This window comes from Urocampus carinirostris, unplaced genomic scaffold (genome assembly GCF_059441175.1).
Source record: "Urocampus carinirostris isolate Australia breed hairy pipefish unplaced genomic scaffold, RoL_Ucar_1.0 HiC_scaffold_24, whole genome shotgun sequence".
Classification (NCBI taxonomy): Eukaryota; Metazoa; Chordata; class Actinopteri; order Syngnathiformes; family Syngnathidae; genus Urocampus; species Urocampus carinirostris.
In genome coordinates this window covers 55,001-65,000 of record NW_028283131.1, presented here as the reverse complement: position 1 = coordinate 65,000, position 10,000 = coordinate 55,001, and the positions used below count along the sequence as shown (strand labels likewise).

At 57.9% G+C, this 10,000-nt stretch overlaps 3 non-coding genes across 3 annotated transcripts in view; all 3 read right to left on the bottom strand.

The window, feature by feature from the left end:
• Positions 1-288, bottom strand: part of LOC148345809 (28S ribosomal RNA) — a 4,529-nt gene extending 4,241 nt beyond the window's left edge. The window contains exon 1 of the ribosomal RNA XR_015848440.1: positions 1-288. This exon is cut by the window's left edge and continues 4,241 nt beyond it. This is a non-coding gene — a ribosomal RNA (28S ribosomal RNA).
• A 564-nt stretch (positions 289-852) lies between these two features.
• LOC148345808 (5.8S ribosomal RNA) lies at positions 853-1,006 on the bottom strand. The gene has a single exon (XR_015848420.1). It is a non-coding gene; the product is annotated as a 5.8S ribosomal RNA (ribosomal RNA).
• A 1,342-nt stretch (positions 1,007-2,348) lies between these two features.
• Positions 2,349-4,335, bottom strand: LOC148345807 (18S ribosomal RNA). The gene has a single exon (XR_015848416.1). It is a non-coding gene; the product is annotated as an 18S ribosomal RNA (ribosomal RNA).
• Between the last annotated feature and the right edge of the window lie 5,665 nt (positions 4,336-10,000).

Sequence of the window (10,000 nt, the reverse complement as noted above, 5' to 3'; positions counted from 1 at the left end):
AAGCAACCCGACTCCGAGAAGGCCTCGCCCCGGCGAGCCGGGGGCCGCTACCGGCCTCACACCGTCCCTGGGCTGAGCCTCTATCAGAAGGACTCGGGCCCCCGAGCGGCGCCGGGCTAAAGCGGCCTTCCGTACGCCACATTTCCCTCGCCCTACCGCAGGGCGGGGATTCGGCGCTGGGCTTTTCCCTCTTCGCTCGCCGCTACTGAGGGAATCCTGGTTAGTTTCTTTTCCTCCGCTTAGTAATATGCTTAAATTCAGCGGGTCGTCTCGTCTGATCTGAGGGCGTGCGCGTAGAGCTGTGCGGTCGGGGCCGGCGCCGGGACCGGCGCCGCCGCCATACGGCCGTTGTGATCCGTGCGGGGATCCGCTTGCTCGGCGACCCTCGCCGAGAGCAGCCCCGCGCCGCACGGACACGCGACACCGACGGGCGGACGGACGCCGAGGCGCCGACCGGGACCTTTACCTGAGGAGGGCGCCGAGCGCCGCCGCCATACGGGCCGCCGCGCGGAGCCGCGCGCGCGGAGCACCTTCTCGGTATGCTAAGTACCAGCCGTACTCACCGGCAGCCGAGAAGCACCTCCGGACGCGCGGACGCGCGACACCGACGGGCGGACGGACACGGAGCGCCGCCCGAGTCTGTATTTGAGGGTACGAAGGGACGGGGGTCCCTGCGAAACCCCAGCCGCGGAGTGGGCGGGGACACGGGTCGCGCGCCACCCGCCGGGCGGACCGGCGGAATGTCGCGGAGGGCCCGAGCCTCGCCCGCGCGGACCGGGTTCTCGCGCCACCCGCCGGACGGACCGGCGGAATGTCGCGGAGGGCCCGGCCCGCGTCCGATCGATTGGAAAGCGCCGCTCAGACAGGCGTGGCCCCGGGGTAAAACCGGGGCCGCAATGTGCGTTCAAAGTGTCGATGATCAATGTGTCCTGCAAATCACATTAGTTCTCGCAGCTAGCTGCGTTCTTCATCGACGCACGAGCCGAGTGATCCACCGCTAAGAGTCGTACGTTTGGGCCCTTTTACGTCCGCCCGGGACGATCGGAGACAAATTCACGACAGGGTTTGTACCGGAGACGAACGCGCCGCGGGTGCCGTTCGGTCGCTCCCGCGAGCGAGCCCCTAACCCGCGGCGCGGTTACCGACGGGCGCGATACGCGCGACGCCGCGACGAGCCGAGCGGGTCGGGCGCGCGGCGCTGAGGCCGGCGCCCGGCGTCTCCCGCTCGGGGCCGCGACGGCGCCCGAGACGTGCGTCGGCCCGGGTAGGTCGGGCGCTCGGCGCTGAGGCCGGCGCCCGGCGTCTCCCGCTCGGGCCTGACACGACTCGGCGACCGGACTCGCCGGGTAGGTCGGGGGCTCGGCGCTGAGGCCGGCCCCCGGCGTCTCCTACCCGGACCCCGGAAGGCCATCCGACTTGGAAGCCCCGCCGCGCCGCGAAGCGACGCTTTGGGTGTTGCTACCCGTCAGCGAGTGGGTTTGGTTTACAAGGGCGGCGCGACCGCGCTGACACCGAGGGGGGACTGGCCCCCGACCCGGCCGCGGCCTGCCCGGACTATGGATGGACAGAGGAGACCGCGGCGGACCGCGCGGAACCGAACCCCCGGTGTCCGGAGCCCCGGGAGGGACTCCGGTGTCCGGGGGCCGGCCCACGCGCGCGCTACGCGGCCCCTCGAGGGCTCCGGCCGACGGACGCGTTTGGCCGGGGAAAAAGGTAGCCGGTGGGAGCACCGTTTCGTCGCCCTGAACCTTCGTCTCGGGCGGGCGTCCCGACGCCGCCGCCATACGGCCGTTGTGATCCGTGCGGGGATCCGCTTGCTCGGCGACCCTCGCCGAGAGCAGCCCCGCGCCGCACGGACACGCGACACCGACGGGCGGACGGACGCCGGGGCGCCGGCCCGAACCGTTACCTTTAAAGGACGGGAGGTCGTCGAGGCGAGTGCCGCCCCGGAAGCGCGCGCCGGAAGCGCGAGAACCGCGCCGAGCTAGGGTCGTCGGCATAGGGGGATTCCCCGGTTACGGGGGTCCCGCGCACGGCCGCCGCCTTTCGCCCGTCGCTGGCGGTCGCCTGTCGTCGCGCCGCGCCGCGCTACTGGGGTCGTCGGACGAGCGCGCTACCCCGCTCGCACGGAGGTAGCGCGACATCGCCCGCCGCCTTTTCTCGCCTCGCGCCGCGCCGCGTGGCGCCCGCCGAACTCGCTCCGACGCGCGGCCCGGGAGTGACCCGCGCCGCGCCCCCCGTCCCGTCCCGTCCCGGTCTACCCTCTTCCTCCGCCTGCGACGACCCGCCGCCCTCGGCGTCTGGCTCGTCGGGGGTGTACCGAGGCGGATCTGCTGCCGCTCGTACGTTAATGATCCTTCTGCAGGTTCACCTACAGAAACCTTGTTACGACTTTTACTTCCTCTAGATAGTCAAGTTCGACCGTCTTCTGGCACACCGCCGGAGCCGGGGCCGGCCCCGGCGGGGACTATCCGAGGACCTCACTAAGCCATCCGATCGGTAGTAGCGACGGGCGGTGTGTACAAAGGGCAGGGACTTAATCAACGCAGGCTAATGACCCGCGCTTACTGGGAATTCCTCGTTGGTGGGAAATAATTGCAATCCCCAGGCCCTGTCACGAGCGGGGTTCATAGGATTACCCGCGCCTGCCGGCGCGGGGATAGACGACGCGCTTATACGCTCAGTGTGGCGCGCGTGCAGCCCCGGACATCTAAGGGCATCACAGACCTGTTATTGCTCATTCTCGTGTGGCTGAGAGCCACTTGTCCCTCTAAGAAGTTTTCTGCCGCCGACCGCGCGGGGGGCCGCGGTACTATTTAGTATGTTTGAGTCTCGTTCGTTATCGGAATTAACCAGACAAATCGCTCCACCAACTACGAACGGCCATGCACCACCACCCACGGTATCGAGAAAGAGCCTTCAATCTGTCAATCCTTTCCGTGTCCGGGCCGGGTGAGGTTTCCCGTGTTGAGTCAAATTAAGCCGCATGCTCCACTCCTGGTGGTGCCCTTCCGTCAATTCCTTTAAGTTTCAGCTTTGCAACAATACTCCCCCCGGAACCCAGACACTTGGTCGGTTTCCCGGGTGCTGCTCGGCGGGTCATGGGAATAACGCCGCCGGATCGCGAGTCGGCATCGTTTATGGTCGGAACTAGGACGGTATCTGATCGTCTTCGAACCTCCGACTTTCGTTCTTGATTAATGAAAACATTCTTGGCAAATGCTTTCGCTCTCGTCCGTCTTGCGCCGGTCCAAGAATTTCACCTCTAGCGGCGCAGTACGAATGCCCCCGGCCGTCCCTCTTAATCATGGCCCCAGTTCATGACAACCCACAAAATAGAACCGGAGTCCTATTCCATTATTCCCAGCTGCGATATGCAGGGGCGGCCGTGTGGCCTGCTTTGAACACTCTAATTTCCTCAAAGTAAACGCTTCGGGCCCCGCGAGTGACACCCAGCGAAGGGCATCACGGGGGCTTTTGCCGAGAGGCAGGGGCTGGGACAGACGGATGCACGCCTCGCGGCGGACCGTCAGCTCGCGTCCCGGGGTCCAACTAGGAGCTTTTTAACTGCAGCAACTTTAAAATACGCTATTGGAGCTGGAATTACCGCGGCTGCTGGCACCAGACTTGCCCTCCAATGGATGCTGGCCGATGGGTTTGTGTTCGGCTCATTCCAATTACGGAGACTCGAACGAGTCCCGTATTGTTATTTTTCGTCACTACCTCCCCGTGTCGGGAGTGGGTAATTTGCGCGCCTGCTGCCTTCCTTGGATGTGGTAGCCGTTTCTCATGCTCCCTCTCCGGAATCGAACCCTGATTCCCCGTTACCCGTGGTCACCATGGTAGGCGCAGAGTCTACCATCGAAAGTTGATAGGGCAGACATTCGAATGAGTCGTCGCCGCCTCGGGTGGGCGAGCGATCGGCACGAGGTTATCCTGAGTCAACACAAAGGGGGGGCCGGGCCGGCGGAACGAGGACCGGCGCGCGCGGAGCCGCCCGCGCCGCTTACGCCCCCGCCCGGAGAGGCGGAGGCCGGACGCGGGGGACGCGCGCGACGGCTGAGCCCCCGCCCGCCGGACACCGCGTGGGTTTTTGTGTCTGATAAATGCACGCGTCCCCGGGGCGAGGCCGGAGCCCCGCCCGCGAGTCGGCGCTCGTTTGCATGTATTAGCTCTGGATTTGCCACAGTTATCCAAGTAACGGTGGAGCGATCAAAGGAACCATAACTGATTTAATGAGCCGTTCGCAGTTTCACTGTACTGGCCATTCGTACTTAGACATGCATGGCTTAATCTTGAAAACAAGCATATGCTACTGGCAGGATCAACCAGAGTGCGTCTGCCGCCGGGGGGGCGCTGCTGGTGGCGGTGCGGCCCTGGTCCGGGACGAGGCTGTGGCTACAGCCGGGCCCGGGGGGCCGCGCGACACTCGTATACGTTCGGACGGGCTGACGAGCGGGTGTCGTGAAACGATGTTTCGCGCGGAGCCCTAGCACGCGTGGCGTCGGGCTCCGCGACGGTCGGACGTCTGGGTGTGGCTCGAGACGGAAGCTCGACCTCGGTTCGTCTTGGTTCTGCCGCCAAAAGGTTCACGCCGAGGCATGGTTTCGCAAGAGGGCCCCGCGAGTGCCAGCCGTGGATCCCGCCTCACTCGTAACTCGTATCGGATTCGTCCGGCCTCACTTTCGTTCGCACATCGGACAGTTATACGTGTGCTTTAGTAGCTTCCGTTCCCTCTTAGTGAGGCCGTCCGTACGTACCGCCCCAGCTCTTTCTGAGGCGGGTATCCACTCGGCTCGGGGGGGCCCAACGTTTGCCTAGTATCCTCGGCGCTGGAGCTTGACCCGCAAAGCCGGAGGAGCCGCACGCCCGAACACCGGCTTGCGCCGGCCGACGTGGGCCCTCCGAGGCGGGTCTCGTGTGCCAATCGCTCAGTTGGGGAACCGGCAGGCCCGTGGGCCGACGCCGGCTCACCCGGGGGTGAAGGGTGCTTCGATGGAGGCCCCCTGTCAGCCTCCGCGGAAGTCCGGCTTCAATACTTTAAAGTTTGACAAACTTAGACATTTTTCGAGAACCGGAGCTTAGAGGGGTACATGCAAAAGCCAGGGCCGCGGGAAGCGCCCTAAATACTTCAATACTTTAAAATTTGAAAAACTTAGAAATTTTTCGAGAACCGGCATCTTCCCTCGGTAATTGCGAGATGCGAGGCCGCCCCTAGCCTCTGCTCTGTCGGACTCAATGGTCACGGGTGGCCGCTGATTAGCCCTGGTGCTCACCTCTCAAAATTGCGAGTCCCTAATATAATTCTGGCTGTCGGCTGGAGAAGGGGGTATAAAATCGGCACTTGAGGGAACGCCGGGCCCTCAAGTTCGGGGCCCTCTAGCGGATTTTTGAGGTACTGCACTCCCATTGGAAATGCATTGGCCATAGCAATACATGGGCGCTCCGTCCACTACAATGTAATTCCCTCACAATATCTGCCCCCGCGTGGCCGCGCGATGCTACTGCTGCCCCGTTGGGAATGAATGGGCCTTTCGGAGGCCATAAATACAGCGCCGCTGCATGGATTTTGGCGGTACTGCGGCTGTCGTTGAAAATACATGGACCCGTCTGAATGAATGGGCCTTTCGGATTCCATAAACCCAGCGCCGCTGCATGGATTTTGGCGGTACTGCGGCTGTCGCTGAAAATACATGGACCCGTCTGAATGAATGGGCCTTTCGGAGGCCATAAACTCAGCGCCGCTGCATGGATTTTGGCGGTACTGCGGCTGTCGCTGAAAATACATGGACCCGTCTGAATGAATGGACAAAATATAAATCAGACACTACAGAACACAAGCATAATCCAAGATTACAAAATCATCTCAGCCTTTAAAAGAAACAAAAACCTGAAAGACTACTTAGTAAAAAGTAAATTACCAGAAATCAACATAACACAAACGCAGGGCCCCACATTCTACAAACAAGCCACCACAGTTAGGAACACCGTCACCAACACAAACTACCTAATTAAACAAACAATCACACCTGCTACGGAAAACTGAAAATACATGGACCCGTCTGAATGTATGGGCCTTTCGGAGGCCATAAACTCAGCCAGCGCCGGGCCAGTGTTTGGGGTATTGTGCCCGCCACTAGTGGCTGAATACATAATAATAATAATAATAATAATAATTCCCTTGTATTGTCATTCTGTGTAACAATGTACACAGAACGAAATGTCGATTGCACTGGGCTAGTGTTGAGGGAACGTCGGGCCCTCAAGTTCGGTGGCTTGGAGCGGATTTTTGAGGTACTGCACTCCCATTGGAAATGCATGGGCGCTCCGTCCACTACCATGTAATTCCCTCACAATATCTGCCCCTGCGTGGCCGCGGGATGCTACTGCAGCCCCGTTGGTAATGAATGGGCCTTTCGGAGGCCATAAATACAGCGCCGCTGCATGGATTTTGGCGGTACTGCGGCTGTCGTTGAAAATACATGGACCCGTCTGAATGAATGGGCCTTTCGGATTCCATAAACCCAGCGCCGCTGCATGGATTTTGGCGGTACTGCGGCTGTCGCTGAAAATACATGGACCCGTCTGAATGAATGGGCCTTTCGGAGGCCATAAATCCAGCGCCGCTGCATGGATTTTGGCGGTACTGCGGCTGTCGCTGAAAATACATGGACCCGTCTGAATGAATGGACAAAATATAAATCAGACACTACAGAACACAAGCATAATCCAAGATTACAAAATCATCTCAGCCTTTAAAAGAAACAAAAACCTGAAAGACTACTTAGTAAAAAGTAAATTACCAGAAATCAACATAACACAAACGCAGGGCCCCACATTCTACAAACAAGCCACCACAGTTAGGAACACCGTCACCAACACAAACTACCTAATTAAACAAACAATCACACCTGCTACGGAAAACTGAAAATACATGGACCCGTCTGAATGTATGGGCCTTTCGGAGGCCATAAACTCAGCCAGCGCCGGGCCAGTGTTTGGGGTATTGTGCCCGCCACTAGTGGCTGAATACATAATAATAATAATAATAATAATAATTCCCTTGTATTGTCATTCTGTGTAACAATGTACACAGAACGAAATGTCGATTGCACTGGGCTAGTGTTGAGGGAACGTCGGGCCCTCAAGTTCGGTGGCTTGGAGCGGATTTTTGAGGTACTGCACTCCCATTGGAAATGCATGGGCGCTCCGTCCACTACCATGTAATTCCCTCACAATATCTGCCCCTGCGTGGCCGCGGGATGCTACTGCAGCCCCGTTGGTAATGAATGGGCCTTTCGGAGGCCATAAATACAGCGCCGCTGCATGGATTTTGGCGGTACTGCTGCTGTCGCTGAAAATACATGGACCCGTCTGAATGAATGGGCCTTTCGGAGGCCATAAACTCAGCGCCTCTGCATGGATTTTGGCGGTACTGCGGCTGTCGCTGAAAATACATGGACCCGTCTGAATGAATGGGCCTTTCGGAGGCCATAAATCCAGCGCCGCTGCATGGATTTTGGCGGTACTGCGGCTGTCGCTGAAAATACATGGACCCGTCTGAATGAATGGACAAAATATAAATCAGACACTACAGAACACAAGCATAATCCAAGATTACAAAATCATCTCAGCCTTTAAAAGAAACAAAAACCTGAAAGACTACTTAGTAAAAAGTAAATTACCAGAAATCAACATAACACAAACGCAGGGCCCCACATTCTACAAACAAGCCACCACAGTTAGGAACACCGTCACCAACACAAACTACCTAATTAAACAAACAATCACACCTGCTACGGAAAACTGAAAATACATGGACCCGTCTGAATGTATGGGCCTTTCGGAGGCCATAAACTCAGCCAGCGCCGGGCCAGTGTTTGGGGTATTGTGCCCGCCACTAGTGGCTGAATACATAATAATAATAATAATAATAATAATTCCCTTGTATTGTCATTCTGTGTAACAATGTACACAGAACGAAATGTCGATTGCACTGGGCTAGTGTTGAGGGAACGTCGGGCCCTCAAGTTCGGTGGCTTGGAGCGGATTTTTGAGGTACTGCACTCCCATTGGAAATGCATGGGCGCTCCGTCCACTACCATGTAATTCCCTCACAATATCTGCCCCTGCGTGGCCGCGGGATGCTACTGCAGCCCCGTTGGTAATGAATGGGCCTTTCGGAGGCCATAAATACAGCGCCGCTGCATGGATTTTGGCGGTACTGCTGCTGTCGCTGAAAATACATGGACCCGTCTGAATGAATGGGCCTTTCGGAGGCCATAAACTCAGCGCCTCTGCATGGATTTTGGCGGTACTGCGGCTGTCGCTGAAAATACATGGACCCGTCTGAATGAATGGGCCTTTCGGAGGCCATAAATCCAGCGCCGCTGCATGGATTTTGGCGGTACTGCGGCTGTCGCTGAAAATACATGGACCCGTCTGAATGAATGGACAAAATATAAATCAGACACTACAGAACACAAGCATAATCCAAGATTACAAAATCATCTCAGCCTTTAAAAGAAACAAAAACCTGAAAGACTACTTAGTAAAAAGTAAATTACCAGAAATCAACATAACACAAACGCAGGGCCCCACATTCTACAAACAAGCCACCACAGTTAGGAACACCGTCACCAACACAAACTACCTAATTAAACAAACAATCACACCTGCTACGGAAAACTGAAAATACATGGACCCGTCTGAATGTATGGGCCTTTCGGAGGCCATAAACTCAGCCAGCGCCGGGCCAGTGTTTGGGGTATTGTGCCCGCCACTAGTGGCTGAATACATAATAATAATAATAATAATAATAATTCCCTTGTATTGTCATTCTGTGTAACAATGTACACAGAACGAAATGTCGATTGCACTGGGCTAGTGTTGAGGGAACGTCGGGCCCTCAAGTTCGGTGGCTTGGAGCGGATTTTTGAGGTACTGCACTCCCATTGGAAATGCATGGGCGCTCCGTCCACTACCATGTAATTCCCTCACAATATCTGCCCCTGCGTGGCCGCGGGATGCTACTGCAGCCCCGTTGGTAATGAATGGGCCTTTCGGAGGCCATAAATACAGCGCCGCTGCATGGATTTTGGCGGTACTGCTGCTGTCGCTGAAAATACATGGACCCGTCTGAATGAATGGGCCTTTCGGAGGCCATAAACTCAGCGCCTCTGCATGGATTTTGGCGGTACTGCGGCTGTCGCTGAAAATACATGGACCCGTCTGAATGAATGGGCCTTTCGGAGGCCATAAATCCAGCGCCGCTGCATGGATTTTGGCGGTACTGCTGCTGTCGTTGAAAATACATGGACCCGTCTGAATGTATGGGCCTTTCGGAGGCCATATACTCAGCGCCGGGCCGGTGTTTGGGGAATCGTGCCCGCCACTAGTGGCTGAATCCCGGGCTAGTGTTGGGGGACTTGTGCCCGCCAATAGTGGCTGAATCCCGGGCTAGTGTTGGGGGACTTGTGCCCGCCAATAGTGGCTGAAATCCGCGCCGGTGTTTGGGGAAATGTGCGCGTATTATCGGGCCGGTGTTTGGGGAATTGCGCGCGTATTATCGGGCCGGTGTTTGGGGAATTGTGCGCGTATTATCGGGCCGGTGTTTGGGGATATGCGCGCGTATTATCGGACCGGTGTTTGGGGAATCGTGCCCGCCACTAGTGGCTGAATCCCGGGCTAGTGTTGGGGGACTTGTGCCCGCCAATAGTGGCTGAAATCCGCGCCGGTGTTTGGGGAATTGTGCGCGTATTATCGGGCCGGTGTTTGGGGATATGCGCGCGTATTATCGGACCGGTGTTTGGGGAATTGTGCCCGCCACTAGTGGCTGAGAACTTGGCTAGTGTTGGGGGACTTGTGCCCGCCACTAGTGGCTGAAATCCGGGCCGGTGTTTGGGGATATGCGCGCGTATTATCGGACCGGTGTTTGGGGATATGCGCGCGTATTATCGGACCGGTGTTTGGGGATATGCGCGCGTATTATCGGACCGGT